This window comes from Primulina tabacum, chromosome 11 (genome assembly GCF_025594145.1).
Source record: "Primulina tabacum isolate GXHZ01 chromosome 11, ASM2559414v2, whole genome shotgun sequence".
Classification (NCBI taxonomy): domain Eukaryota; kingdom Viridiplantae; phylum Streptophyta; class Magnoliopsida; order Lamiales; family Gesneriaceae; genus Primulina; species Primulina tabacum.
This window is the reverse complement of record NC_134560.1, coordinates 30,534,361-30,550,746: the sequence shown is the minus strand read 5'-3', so window position 1 is coordinate 30,550,746 and position 16,386 is coordinate 30,534,361. Positions and strand designations below refer to the sequence as shown.

The 16,386-nt window shown below is 38.1% G+C and overlaps 1 non-coding gene across 1 annotated transcript; it reads right to left on the bottom strand.

Annotated features, from left to right (window-relative positions):
• Window positions 1–5,756: 5,756 nt before the first annotated feature.
• On the bottom strand, window positions 5,757–5,862 carry LOC142519941 (small nucleolar RNA R71). The gene has a single exon (XR_012813826.1). It is a non-coding gene; the product is annotated as a small nucleolar RNA R71 (small nucleolar RNA).
• Window positions 5,863–16,386: the final 10,524 nt, after the last annotated feature.

Sequence of the window (16,386 nt, the reverse complement as noted above, 5' to 3'; positions counted from 1 at the left end):
ATATATTAAATAATTAAAAATTATTATTTAATAAAAAAAATTTTCTTAACTGTCCTCGGTCTCCATTTCTCGTTCGAGCGTAAAATACTGCTAAAAGCCCTAAGAAATGAAATCTGGTAATTTATGAAATAAAATACACATTCATGTCATAATCATGCATTTAATGAATTAAAAATAATTAAACATTCATTTTAACAAAACCCTAGATTTGCATCCAGTCAAGTTACGTCGTTCAAATTTCTAGACCTTACAAGCTCAGTTCTCCCCATTACTGAACTGATACAAGCCCGAACCGATACCACTTATTTTAGTTGTACAGTTTAAACACAAGCTAAAAGCTTTAAACTGTTCAGTTTCTTAACGAATGATTATTTCGAGTATCTTTCGCTTGGTTTGAAAATCAAACTCGATTTAATTAATCGTTGTATTTTTTCTTAGAACACAATCTATTGCAGCTTATAGAGAATTTTAGACATGCCTTTGCATTTTAAATGCACGAATTATCGATACCGACGTGGGGAAGATGGAGGCCGATCGGAGAACCCAAGGAGAGAAATCCAAAAAAACACAAACCCTAGGTGGAAATATCTCAACCGCTATGTGTGTGTAGTGTGTGTTTGAGTGTTTGGGGCATGAATTGTGGCAGAAAATTAGGGTTAACTCCTCCTATACGATAATTAAAAACATTAACTATATAATTTAAATTAAATCACTATTTTTATTTAAATGCCATGATAAATAATTAAATTCCATAATTTTGAAAAATGGCAATAAAAATGCTTAAAATCTTAAATTCAACTAATAAATTAAATACTAATCCAACTAATTAATTAAGACATAAAATGATTATTAAAATATTAAAGCTCGAATGAAAGGATTTAAATCTCATACTTTTCAAAACTTCTAATTAAAATTCTTAACATATTTTTATTTGAGTCGATAAATTAAATTTGACCCTTAAATGCTAAAATTTATAAATATTTTAAAATAAATAATTTCTCGGCTTAAAATAAAAATAAAACATTAAATTTTAGCATCTCAATCGTCTCCAGTCTCTTTTCCCATTCGGACATCAAATATTCGCCCGAAAAACTAAAACTCGAGAAAAACATTTTAAATTTGATTAAAATAAACATATATAAATCTAAATAATTTAAACACATAACATGCATCACCAAATCATTAATTAAATAAATAAACAATTTCAATCATCATATGGGGTTTTCGTCTACTGATTTTTGCACATACAATTAATGTCCAAGGTCGTTTAGAAATATCATACGTCATGTAAAAAATGTCCGAAACAACAATATTAATTTACTGAAAAAAAATATGAAAGGGAAAAATATGACGTAATTTTTAAGTAGGTGATTAAAATTCAAAATACACCAATTTACTATTCGATTCTGCCAATTTTTCCTAGAGTAAATAGTAACTAGAAAGCAATAAAATAAAATAAAATAAAATGTAAAATTTGGAATTCAGTCAATTCTTTACTGCATGTCGATACAATATACCCAAAACATGGGGCTCTCATTCGATTTAAGGGTGATGATAGCGGGGTAGGCTGCATGCATGGATTCATAATTAAAACGTTTTAATTAATAATCATCATATAATTGCTGCACAATTTAGATGTCATTTGTATATTTCAATTTTTTAAAACGATTTTTTAAAGCTACTAGTGTGGCCGGAAGTGTGGGAATCGGGAATTTCTGCCTAATTTTTGTCGGTTGAATTACGTATATTATTTTGGTGAAATCTCGATATTACTGATTTTTTTTATAATTATTAATTCTCCGTGTTTTTAAATACTAAACACACGTACAACTGAAAACACGTATGGACAAAGGTATGCGAACTCAAGATTTTAAAAAATACAATAAATTAATAAATCATTTTTCTCATCAGGAGTTTTAATAATCTTTAAATTTCACAGAGGTAGTATATGCAATTAATATTTTCTTTTCTTTAATTTTATTATTATTTTATAAAATATAAAAAAGTGCATTTTATTTTATTTTATTTTTTGTTAAAAAAGATATGTCACTAACTCAATATATATTTTCTTTACCTGACATTTCATTTATACTTATAGTAATTTTAGTAAAACAAAATACTTGATATGTCAGGAACTTATTTCTTTATTTAAGAAAACTTTCATGTTTGTGACACAAACAAGAAATAAGAATAATATTCAGGCAAAGAATGAATTAATTTCAAATTGAATAGTTAATGTTATATTATTAAAAATTATTTTTGAAAACTGATGCTTGGATCACAAAGAAATGACGTGAAATGCATTTAACCTTCATCTATTTAATTGAGTGAATTATTGTACCGTTTTGGTTCATCTGATATGATTTTCTATATTTCATAAATTTGTTCTAAAATTGTCTTTAATAAAAAAAATTGTCCACACTCTAACACAAAATTTGAAGTTTGACTCACACCTCAACAATAAGTATGCCTCTAAATATTGGCACGTGGTGCATGTAAATATAGTACAGTTTACTACAAAATATTATTTTTTATATACTGATAAAATTATTGCGAGTTAATATTTTGTTTCAAAACTTATATTTTGAGCTTTAAAATTATTATTATAGGGAAAATATAATTTTTGGTCTCATTTATTTATTTATTAACAATTTTGATTATCTATAATATCAAATTTCAGTTTTAGAAATTTTAATCAATGAAAGTGTTGAAGCGACAAAACACACATTGTTTGTTGGAATTTATGAGTTTCAGATTTTGACAAACAAATAGGTAAAAGATCTGAAGAACCAAATTGAACTAACACAACTGGAAGTTCGCAACTGATATAAAGACTAAGAAGACTTATCAGACTGAAATTTTTTAAAAACAGAAGTAAATAAACTAAAGTTCTTATAAGTATAAATAATTCGTAAAACTGATGATTTGAAGTTCGTGAAACAGATTGAAGATCAGAACTAAAGACTTCGCAAAACTAAATTGAAATGACTAACTGAACTGAATTGTTCAAACTAAAAAGACATCAGTTAGAACTGATGTAGTCTAGCTAAACCAATCAGTCGATCAGTTTGATTCCGGATCAATTAGCCATGTCAGCAGTTGAAATTTTAATCTCAGCAGAAAAACTGACAGCCGTACCAAAGCAGAACAGTCTGATACATCATACCTCTGTCAAAAAGTCAGAAAAATAATCTACATGGACTAAACGATGATTCAATGGATATTGATCATTAAATTCATTCAATGCGACCATTGGAATCGAAGACTATATATAGCTGATGAATTCTGTTGCAGAAAGGTTGATACGCAGTGAACAAACAATCCACTAAAAATTATCAGTCAGTTGCGATTCATTCTCAAAGTTTATTCAATTTTCAAATCGCACAATTTCGCTCTTACTTCATTGTATTTATACGTAGCATTCAGACTATTTATTAGATTAAATCAGTTATCAAATGATATTAAGAAAAGCTAAGACTTTCAGTTTGACAATGTATAAGTCCAACTAAAGTGTGTTATTACAGTTTGTTGCAATCAATCAAAGTTTTTTAGTGAAAAATATATCCTTGAGATACAAAGGGTGACATAGGAGCATTTGAAGTCTCTGAACATCCATAAAAATCCGTGTTAAAATCTATTGTTTATTTAGTTATCACAGTACCCTAGCCAAAATATTCAATCTATCCATCGATATAGACTGATATATGTGGATTTTACTTGTTTTTTATGTCATGTTTTGTCCCATTGTGTTGCATTTATCGTTTAGATTGCATGCATTTTCTCACATTTTAATTTATATTATGTTTTATTATTAATCATGTGTCTCGGTGTGAAAATGCGGGAGATTCGTGCAAAAATGAAGAAAAAAAAAATTATTTTGCGAAGGACTTGCGCCCGAGAGCACATTTACATTCGCCCAGGCGCTTGAGAGCTGAAAAAAATCAAGATTTGCGAGAGTCATCCGCCCGAGCGGAAACTTACATCCGCCCGGGTGCGCCAGAGAAAAAAGGAAAAAATAATGTGCGAAAGTTATCCGCCCGGGCGGAAATTTATTTCCGCCCGAGCGTGCTCGATAATTTTGGAAAGATTTTTGGACGATTCCTTACCTTATTTTCTAGATGTGGAGGATTTTAGGCACGATTTTTTGACCAGTAGAGATCATTCAGACTTCATTGAGCAGCCGCCACAAGCTTGAAGAGGGTTTTTGCGCTTGGATCGAAGATTCGAAGATTTCCGGGCGTCGTTCTTTGCATTTTCGTCGAGCCTAGTATTTCTAATCTAATTTTTATCATTCAAACATTGTTTTGTTTATTTCAATTATGAATTCTAGTAGCTAATTTCACATATTTGTTAGGATTTAAGGGGATCCTACCCTGAACTTTGATTTAAATTAATTCAGATATCGATTTCTGATTTATTATTGATTATACTATTGTTTTATTGTGTTGTTAGAGCGTAGCTAACTTTAACAACGTTTTTATATTGCAAGTGAGTTCGAGAGAATAACTTGTGATAGGAACGACTAGTATAATCCGTGGATTTACAATTTACATAGATATATGAAATTGGATACGCGCCGATAGTTATAGTCCTAAGGGTCGAAAATTAGGGGATTTCATAGATGGACATGCAATTCGCTCTTGATAAATAATTAAAGACAACTAATTACTTCATTGAGTAGAATTAATTTGGCATAGCTCGAGAGAGTGTGTTCAATTGAATAGGAAATCCTGTCGGAAGCATATAATCATTATCGAACGAATAATTAATTCACGAGGGGTAGGTGAACCGAAATTCCTAACAAATTCATTTCTCATTGAATTTTAATCAACCATTTTAGAAATTACATTTCACTTTCCAATTCTTGAATCATTTTATTTGCGTATTTATTTGAGCATAGTAGTAATAATCATTCAATCAATTTTCGTTGCTAAAGATTTAATAACTGAAGATAATAATTGTCAAATACAGTCTCCTGTGGAACGATACTCGTACTCACGTACATTACACTATTACTTGACATCGTGCACTTGCGATTAGTTTTTGAGCACACACAATCATATTTTTATTAAGGTTCCACAGTGCAAGTTTTGCTCGATCAAGTTTTTGGCGCCGTTGCCGGGGACTGTTAATTCACAATTTTAGTTTTAGTTATTTTCTTTAGTATTGTTTCATTTTATTAAGTTAACACTTCATATTCTGTTACAGATATCTCACCCAGTGCATGCCAAAGTCACTTGACGTGGAGCTTGAGCAGTTTGACCCTGAAATTGAAAGAACTTTCCGCAGGAGAAGACGGCAGCAGAGACTGAAAGAACTGATGGAGAGGCACGAGAACAATCATGAGGAGGAACACCATGATGCTAGACATGTTGAGATGCCACGCCGCATACCGATGTTGGAGTATGCCCAACCTTCTTTGGATGGAGCACGCCCCAGCATTGTGAGGCCTATTGTGCGGGCAAACCACTTCGAAATCAAACCAGCTATAATTCAGATGATTCAGAACACAGTCCAGTTTGGAGGATCTGCAGTAGATGACCCAAACATGCACATCGCAGATTTTCTTGAAATTTGCGACACTTTTAAATTTAATGGAGTTTCTGATGATCCTGTTAGGTTGCGTCTATTTCCTTTCTCCCTACTTGATAAAGCTAAAGCATGGTTAAATTGTTTGCCTTTAGGTTCGATCACCACATGGGAGGACATGGCGAAAGAGTTTTTAATTAAATACTTTCCTCCATCTAAGACCATGAAACTGCGGGCAGACATCACCACATTTGCTCAATTCGATCAGGAGTCTTTATATGAGGCATGGGAGCGCTTCAAAGATTTATTAAGAAGATGTCCTCATCACGAACTTCAACTTGGGTTAGTCGTTCAAACCTTTTACTATGGCTTGCTTACTCCTAATCGTACTATGATAGATGCTGCTGCTTGTGGGAACCTGTTGAGAAAAACTGCTGAGGAAGGATACGAGTTACTGGAGGAGATGGCTGCTAGCAGCTATCATCCTCAATCTGAAAGGAACAACCAGCGAAGGAGTGCAGGAGTTCACCAGGTAACTGACCTTTCCGCTATTACTGCACAACTTGATATCTTGAACAGGAAACTGGACGGGTTGAATATGAGTGGCACGGCTATGCGTCTTTAAGAGATATTTTGTGAAAAATGTGGAGAAGAACACTATGTTAAGGACTGTCAAGACAGTGGTCCTTTCTATGCGCCAGAAGGGACACCTGTAAACCAAGTGGGAATCCAAAACCGTCCAAGGAATGATCCGTACTCAAACACTTATAATCCTGGATGGAGGCAACATCCCAACTTCTCATGGGGTGGTCAAAGCAGTAAGAATCGACCACAAGGAGGACAACCATACGGAAAACAACCGATGTACAGATCTGATCCTCCTAGGGAGGAAAAGTCCAACTTAGAGCAGATGATGTCTAAGTTTATCTCGTCCACTGAAACTAGACTCCAAAATCAAGATGCGTCAATAAAGGGGCTAGAGAATCAGATTGGACAGTTGGCAAAGATGATAACAAATAGAGAGCCGGGCACATTGCCAAGTAACACAGAGACCAACCCAAAAGAGCAAGTGAAGGCCATCGGGTTGAAGAGTGGAAAGATCTTAGAGGCTAGAGGAACAGAAAAAACTCAAGCACATGATGAACAAACTGGGTCATCAAATGGTAAGTCTTCCAAATCAACACCAGCACTAACTGCACAATCTAAAATTTTTATCCCTCCACCTTTTCCTGCAGCATTAAAAAAGGCAAAACTTGATGCACAATTCGGTAAGTTTCTTGAGGTATTCAAAAAATTGCATATCAATATTCCTTTTGCCGATGCTTTAATGCAAATGCCTAGTTATGCTAAATTTTTGAAAGACATATTAGCTAATAAGAGGAAGTTGGAGGATCACATGATGGTGAACTTAATGGAGAATTGCTCTGCTTTGGTTCAAAACAAAATCCCACCGAAACTAAAAGACCCAGGGAGCTTTTCTATTCCTTGCATGATTGGTGATGTTGTTTTTCACAAGGCTTTGTGTGATCTTGGTGCAAGTATTAATCTTATGCCCTTATCTGTATTTAGGAAGCTCGGATTAGGATAACCTAAGCCAACAAGGATGTCCTTGCAACTAGTAGACAGATCTGTCAAATACCCGCGAGGGGTCATAGGGGACATCTTGGTAAAGGTGGACAAATTCATATTTCCTGCAGATTTTGTGGTACTTGACATGGAGGAGGATGTGGAGATGCCCTTGATTTTGGGGAGACCATTCCTTGCAACTGGCAAGGCCCTAATTGATGTGCAAGAAGGGAAGCTGAGATTGAGAGTGGGAGAAGAGGAGATCACTTTCAATGTTTTTAATGCACTCAAGCACACACTGCACTCTGATAGTTGTTATAGGATTGATACTTTTGATGCTCTTGTGTCCAACTATGTGCAGGGTGCTATTGGAGATCCTTTGGAAGCCACTCTCACTGCTGAACTGAGAGAAGATGAACTGGACGAAGAGAGAGCCGAAATAGTGGCATACCTCAATGCCAACCAACCATGGAAGAGGCCAATAAGGATGAGATTAAAAGACTTGGGAGATCGAAGAGACTTGATCCCTCAGAAATCAAGCTTGGAGGAGCCACCGATGTTTGAGCTCAAACCATTGCCTCCACACCTAAAGTACGTATACTTAGGTGAGAATAACACTTTACCTGTCATTATTTCTATTGCTTTGACAGATGTAATGGAGGAAAAACTGTTGGAAGTGTTGAAAGCACACAAGAGTGCTTTTGCGTGGAAGGTGGCGGACATAAAAGGGATCAACCCATTAGTCTGCATGCACAAGATCTTGATGGAAGATGAGTACTCACCTCTTGTGCAACCTCAGAGAAGATTAAATCCAAAGATGCAAGTGGTAGTAAAAGCAGAGACTATAAAACTCCTTGATACATGTATTATCTATCCTATATCTGATAGTGCATGGGTAAGTCCTATTCAGTGTGTGCCAAAAAAAGGTGGGATTACTGTGATAACAAATGAAAAAATGAATTAATACCCACCAGGACAGTTACGGGATGGCGAGTGTGTATTGACTATAGGAAGCTGAATGACGCCACCCGTAAGGACCACTTTCCCATGCTCTTTATTGATCAGATGTGGAGAGACTAGCGGGATATGAGTTTTACTGTTTTCTAGATGGGTATTCGGGGTATAATCAAATCACTATTGCACCTGAGGATCAAGAGAAAACCACTTTCACTTGTCCTTATGGAACTTTTGCTTTCCGCCGTATGCCTTTTGGTCTTTGTAATGCCCCTGCTACGTTTCAACGTTGTATGACTGCTATTCCATGATATGATTGAAACCTTTCTTGAAATATTTATGGATGATTTTTCTATCTTTGGTGCAACGTTTGATGAGTGTCTTTGAATCTGAGAACTGTGTTGAAGAGGTGCGAGGAAACGAACTTGGTGCTTAATTGGGAGAAGTGCCACTTCATGGTACAAGAGGGAATTGTCTTAGGACAAAAGGTTTCGGAACAAGGGATTGAGGTGGACAAAGCTAAAATAGATGTGAAGGGCCAATCTCTCCATTCTTGAAAATTTGCGGAAAATTAAGAATTTTTTTTTTTAAAAGAACTTAAATGGCCTCATTCATAAAATCACTGGTGAATCAAGTTCAATATTTAAAATAATAGCAGCGGAAGAAAATAAAGTTTGCCAAAAATCACAATTTAAAAATATCCAACAACTGATAAAATTGTTTGCGGAAAAACATAACAACTGCTGCACTGAGGTCCTCGGGTGCCACTACTGCCGACCCAAGCTGGCTCACTGGTCCCCGCCCTCGGCCCTGGCCTCATCAGTACCTACAACAATCAAGTCTAGTGAGCCTAAAGACTCAGCATGCATATATCGCAGGTAACGAGTAAAAATCTGAATTTAAAATATGCATGAGTTAACATATCCTGTCCTGAGGCATACTGAAAATAATCTGTACTGAGCAATTATAATACGTGCATAACTGAACTGGAAATTACTGTAAAAATATTTGCTCCTTGGAGCCTGTACTGAAATATCTGGTAAAATTTTCTGTTGAGATTATGTTTTACGCCTGTGGCCACTGCACTAAGCTGAACTGATCGGTAACTGGCTACCGGGGAGGCTGAAACTGAACTGAGCTGGCCGGTCACTGGCGACCGGGTGGTACCATACTGAACTGATCGGTCACTGGCGACCGTATAAAATAACACTCCCACATAGTGAATGAACCACAAGCCATATCGCATAAATCTCAAAAATAATCATTTTCTATTTAATGCACGTAAAATAATTAACTGACATAATGAAAATTCCTGTAATTTTACCAACTGGATTGGATTGGATCGTTCCCAGGCTTGCTGCAACCTAACTGTGCCATGAAAAATATGCAATAGCTTAAACATGACCAACTATGCAATTTACGTTCAAAAGATGCGACTATGACGCCTAATGACTTCGCATTTAATCATGACTCCGAACCAACCTGAACCGACACCAAACCGACGTATAGTCATGATTAAAATACGCTGAAAAATCATAAAATAATGCTCCTAAAATGATAGGGTCGAAATCTAGGTGAAATGGAGGCCAAAACACGAAACGCTCTTTCGAGAGTCAATTTGGCACATTGCACCGTAAATTCTCGTACGACCTAAAAAATGATCCAAATGATGAACGGTCAAAAACATGACCTTCCTAACTCAATGAGGCACTGTCCAGTCCAAGGCCATGGGCTAAAAGCCAACCAAGAACTCAAACGACGCTTCTGAACAGCAGCATACTTGCTGTCAAAAAAATACAGCAGCTGCGCACTACAAGACTTGCATTGGTTTCGAGACTATCGGCCATTAGGGGCGTGAACCCCCGACCAGGGACTCTTACCAACATCCCAAAGAATGATTTGAACCATGGCTAAGGGCCCTAGGCCAGCCACAATCCGCATCACACCAAATCTTAACCGAAGGGTCCAACCGAAAGCAACGTGCATGCGTGTGTAGTGTTTATGCTATGATCGATGTCTCGTGTCGTTCCAATGGCCATTTGATTGACCATGGCACGATCTAGACATCTAGGAGCATGATATGAACCGTGGCTAAGGGCCATAAGCCAACCAAGATCCATACCAAGCAACAAAAGAACGAAATCAAAAGCTGAACAAATGAAGAAGCCGAATGGGGAAAGGGGCTGTTTTCACGTTTTGATTAAAAACCGAGGGGCCATGGACCAAGCCACCAAAAGGGCAACTTAGTCACGTCTTAGACATGCTAGGGAAGTGATCCAACCATGGCTATAGGCCCTTGGGGCAGCCAAGATCAGATCCTTCCTCCTTGACATCCAAACTGAATTTTCGAATCACATTTCTGCACCTATGGGGAACTTGCTGTCATTCTGAATTTCCAGCAAGCATGGGGCTGGTTTGAATGGACCAACATGGTCCTAATGCATCCTACTACATGTATACAAGCTGCCTTGGGAGCCTGGAGTCGATCCAATACCTGAAACTCACAAAACAAAAGAAACCGTGAAGCTTGCCAATAAATTCGAAAATTCTGCATGTGTGGTTTCAAAATGTTTTGACATGGATCTCGATTTTTACTTGAATAAACATGATCATGTACTGAAAAATAAATGATAATATGACTTGATTGAGGTTTGAAAGAAATCTAGACATGCCTGGTTTCGTTTCGAAAGAAAACGAACGAAATGACGACGACGCGGCACGGAGGAGGTGGAGCGCTTCTCTTGTTTACCTTTCTTGCTCTCGATTTTTTCTTCCCTTGCTTCCTACTGAATTCCCACGGTTTTCCTCTCTCAAAAACACTCTGAATTTCGTGACTAAGGGAGGGGGAATGATGGTTAGGAGGGTGAGGGAAGTGGGTGCAAGATATAAGGAAAGAATCAAGACCAAGTCTTCTCATTTTTGAATTTTGAATTATGGTTTGATATCAAATGAGTTGGTGGATGCTTCTAGGAGGTAGTGGCCGAAATTTTGCTTATTTTCTAGTCTAGGATATGTCCATTAATTAATTAAATTGTGCTCCCAAAAATCCTAGAATTATCCTACTAATTACATGCAAAGAATTGGTCAAAGTTGATGAGTTGGAAAATGAATCTTCTAGCACTAAGGGTGGCCGAAAAATGCATAATAAAATAAAGGGGAATGTTGATTATCTAGTCAACTAATAATCCTTGAAAGCCTTACTAATCCTTTAAATAATTTAGTGAGCTAACCCCTTAATTTAATAACTTAAATGAGTTCATTTCTTAATCACCTCAAATAATTAAATTAAATCCTCAAACCTCCCTTTCTAACTTAAATGAACTTACTTGCTAGCTAAATTAACTTGCTGGAAATATTTCTCGAATCTTAAATTCTATCTCAAAACTCCGACTCCGGTCCGGCCTCACTGAAAATACTGAAATGCTAAAAAATCAAACTACTGAACTGAAATAATAAAATAATTAACTTCAAACAAATGCATTTAAAATAATCATGCAATGAAGTCAATTAAATTTAAAAATCTAGAATTATGCATGGCTTATACGTCTACTGATTTACGGGTTCTACAATAGAAGTCATAAAGAACTTACCACCACCAGCCTCATTAAAGGGAGTTAGAAATTTTCTAGGCCACGCCGGTTTTTATAGGCGGTTTATCAAAGATTTTTCAAAAATTGCCAAACCGTTATCTTCCTTAATTATGAAAGATGTGCCTTTTGATTTCAATTCTGATTGTTTACAGGCGTACGAGGATTTGAAGGAGCGCTTGGTGACGGCTCCTGTCTTGGTGGCACCAGATTGAGATCTGTCTTTCGAGATCATGTGCGATGCCAATGATACTGCGGTGGGGGCTGTGCTTGGCCAGCGTCAAAATAAGGTATTTCATACAATTTAGTACGCAAGTAAGACCCTTGACGAGGCTCAATTGAATTATGCAACAACTGAAAAGGAATTACTTGCAGTAGTATTTGCACTTGACAAATTTCATTCATACCTTGTTTTGTCCAAAGTAATTGTTTACACAGATCACTCGGCATTGAAATATTTACTTGCTAAAAAAGATGCAAAGCCATGCTTACTTCGGTGGATATTACTTCTCCAAGAGTTTGACCTCAAAATAAGAGATAAAAAAGGTGTAGAAAATGTGGTGGCGGACCATTTGTCTAGAATAGAGCTTATTAGTAATGACTGTGTAGATCAGGCTATTGATGATTGGTTTCCTGATGAGCAACTGTTTGAGGTGAAACATTGTCCTTGGTATGCCAATTTCGCTAACTTTCTTGTCACAGGCACACCTCCACCAAATCTATCGTTTCACCAACGAAAGAAATTTTTTTCTGACGTGAAGTATTATTTTTGGGAGGAACCGTTTTTGTTTAAGATTTGTGCAGATGCCACGATAAGAAGGTGTGTTGCAGAGGAAAAATTTGGTCAAATTCTCCACCATTGCCATGACCGTGAGGTAGGTGGTCATTTCGGACCAACAAGGACGACATCTAAAGTACTTGAATGTGGCTTTTATTGGCCAACCCTCTTTAAAGATGCTCGTTCCTATGTGCTAGCCTGTGATAAATGCCAACGGACAGGTAACATCTCTAACCGTCATGAAATGCCTTTGAATAATATTATTGAGTGTGAGGTTTTTGATGTGTGGGGAATAGACTTCATTGGACCGTTTCCCAGCTCTTTTACAAAAAAAATATATTTTGGTGGCGGTCGACTATGTGTCTAAGTGGGTAGAGGCAGAAGCATATGCCACTAATGATGCTCAAGTGGTTCTGAAATTTTTAAAGAAAAATATTTTTAACAGGTTTGGGACACCACGAGCAATCATTAGTGATGGTGGCACCCATTTTTGCAACAAACTCTTTGAAAAACTTTTAAGCAAATATGGTGTCACACATAAGATATCTACTCCCTATCACCCCCAAATGAGTGGTCAAGTGGAAGTGTCTAACCGAGAAATCAAGCGGATTTTAGAAAAAGTGGTAGGTGTCAATCGAAAAGATTGGTCTGTAAGGTTAGATGATGCTCTTTGGGCATATAGGACTGCATTCAAAACACCTATAGGCACTACACCATATAGACTACTGTTTGGTAAAGCATGTCATTTACCTGTAGAGTTAGAGCATCGAGCATACTGGGCAACAAAAGCACTGAACTTTAACTTTACTGATGCAGGTGAACGACGTCTACTTCAATTGGACCAGTTGTAGGAATTTCGGAATCTGGCATATGATCTCGCACTATCGTATAAAGAAAAGACAAAGAAAGCTCAAGATAGACGGATCATCGAAAGAGAATTCAAGGAAGGTGAAAACGTCCTGCTCTACAACTCCCGGTTGCGACTATTTCCCGGAAAGTTGAAGTCGCGATGGTCTGGCCCATTCGTGATTTCCAAAGTTTACCCATCGGGAGCTGTAGAATTGCACGACGGAAAGGATGAGATATTTACGGTCAATGCCCAGCGACTGAAGCACTACATGGGTGGCACAGTTGAGCCACAACTTGGAGTCACCCGGTTCCAAAACAATACGAACTGAAACTGACCGACAGTCCAGCTCTCTACTATAAATTGAGAACTACCTCTCTCCCCTTTACCTTGCATTTAATTCGATTTTTTGTTTATGTTCTTTTTGTTTTACATTTATTTATTAAAAAAAAAGAAAGAAAGAAGTGAAGAGCCGTGAAGATTCCGCCCGAGCGGATGTTTATGTCCGCCCGGGCGCGTTTCCTTTTCAAAATTTTTAAAAAAAGCCGTGAAATATCAGCCCGGGCGGACATTTATATCCGCCCGGGCGCACCCCGTTTCCAAATAATTTTTCAAAAGCCGAAGTTTAGCCTCCCGGGGGGAAAATTACGTCCGCCCGGGCGGATCGCGCAGAATTAAAATCTGCAGCGCCTTCTTTTTCTTCTCCCCACTTCAAACCTAGCCGCCCCCCTCGATTTTTTTTCGCCCCTCCTCTCTCAATCTCACTCCAATCACCTATTTTGTGCACATTTCAGGTACATTCTTGCAGCTCCATCTTCACCAAGCATCAAGAAGCAATTTTCCGGCCACCACTGACATTTTCCGGCCACCTCTACAATTTCTCCGGCCGCTGCCTCCGAGTTCCGGCGAGCAATCTCTCGGCGACACACCCTCCTACTCCGGGCTACTTGTGCTTCTCACATAATCCACGATGGCACCTAAGAAAGCTCGGGTGAGTCATGCCTCTTCGGTCTTCATCGCGTAATTCTCAATTATTTATGAATGATACCGCTAGGGAACGCTATGAACACGCGAAAATACATAGAGCTCCGCTTCGCGAACGTGGTTTCCAGCTTGTGCAATACATATATATTATAAATCAGATTGAGCATAGAAGCTGGGGAAAATTTTGTAGCCAACCGCAAGCCACGGTGGTGCCAGTGGTGAGAGAATTCTATGCTAATGCGGCTGAGAGGAACGATAATAAAGCATTTGTGAGGGGAAAGCTGATAGACTTTAGTTCGGTAGAAATTAATAGGGTGCTTGAGACACCGGCTGTGGATGACTCGGTTTATATGGCATGGGCAGCAGAACCCAATTTAGACTTGATGATGCAAAGAATCTGCTATCCGTGGTCTCCGTGGAAGACACCTGGCTCGCACACTTGTTTTGTAGAGATATATTTGCTTGTCCGGCTGCGATGTGGTATGAATTTCTGGCCACACGTTTGATGCCAGTTGGGCACACTAGCAAAGTCCATAGGGAGAGGGGGCTACTGCTTTACGCACTGATCACTCACATGCCACTCAATGTGGGCAGAATCATTCATTCGCAGAACCAGCTGAGCATTCATAATCCGAATGTGGCATTGTCCTTCCCCCACATTATCACAGAGCCATGTGCGGGCGCTGGGGTAATTTTTCAGGATGACGATGAGTGGTTGCCACCGACCAAGGCCCTCGATGACGCTAGCTGGATACAGAAAATAGCAGTACGGCGGAAGGCTTTCCCACAGTTTGGCCCCATCTGGGACGGTTTTACTTTTGATCCCGTGCCACAGCAGCCCCCACCATCGGCCCCGCGACCTCAACGTCGCCTTCTTCAGGACCGGATGGACGAATTTGCGGCCTTTGCGGACCATCAGTTACAGTGGCAGGTTGTGAATCAGACGTATCAGACGGCTACTGATGCCATGCTTCACCTATCCCTGAGCCACAGTGGTATTGACCCAGCCGTTCTCCCACCACCCATGCCCGCTTTCCCGCCACCGTTTCAGTTCCACTATGCCGATGCACCAGAGCCGGCAGCTGACGTCATTCCCCCAGAGGCGCACGAGGAGGACGATCTTTGAGAGGAGAGTCACTTATGTCCCTTCTTTTTATTTCTTGCATGTCGTTTAGATCCTTTTTGTTTATTTCTATTTCTGTTGCATGTTTAGGTTATATTGCATCTGTTTTGTTATGCACTATCTGTCTCTTTTCTATCGTCTGTTGCATTGGGGACTGTCACGCCCCGTGTCCGAAGCGTCTGTGACATCCGGCATTGTTTAACAATTACTTGAAAACAATTAAGCCTCGTATCGAAATGCCAAAAACCAGTCTTTTTCATAAATAAAACATTGTCTTTACATTGACAATAGAATAAAAATACATCAGAGTTGCAAATGCGGAAACTGAACAAAGTGGGGGTCGATCGATATTTTAATGATACATATAGAACTTAATCTTTAAAACATTTCTTTAACAAACTTTCAAATCTTATTACTTTTAACTCATCATAACAGAAACGAAACAAATCTGAGACAGAGGTTATCTGACGATTTAGAGCAATTCAGAAATAGATCAGAACAATTCAGAACAGAACAGATCGGAACAGACAGAACACTGTTACTCATCTCATCTCCATGGTCAAATTGTCCCCAATATGTTATTCCTCTAAGGGGTGAGGCCAGAACTCGGTTTTATAGCCACCGGTGGTGGCCAAACAGAAATGGTTTTATACCCACCATTGGGGGCCAAACAGAAATGATTTTATACCCACCAATGGGGTCCAGATAGAATTACAATTCTCGTTCCATTTCAAATCGAGTTGTAACAGTGCAACACAAAATTCAGATTTACCAGACAGAACTTATCAGAATTTCAGACGGATACAGCGGAATCAACGAATTTCGAATATCAGAAGAAACATATAATTGATCGAAATTTTAAACAGACATACTTCATATTTTCGAAAATGGAGACACGCAATCATGCATGTCATAATATATATATTCAAGTTTAAAAATACAAATGAATATATAACAAAAGCCCACTTACCGATTCTCGTACAAAGTTCCTCTCGAAAGTTGAGCAGCACTTTATCGT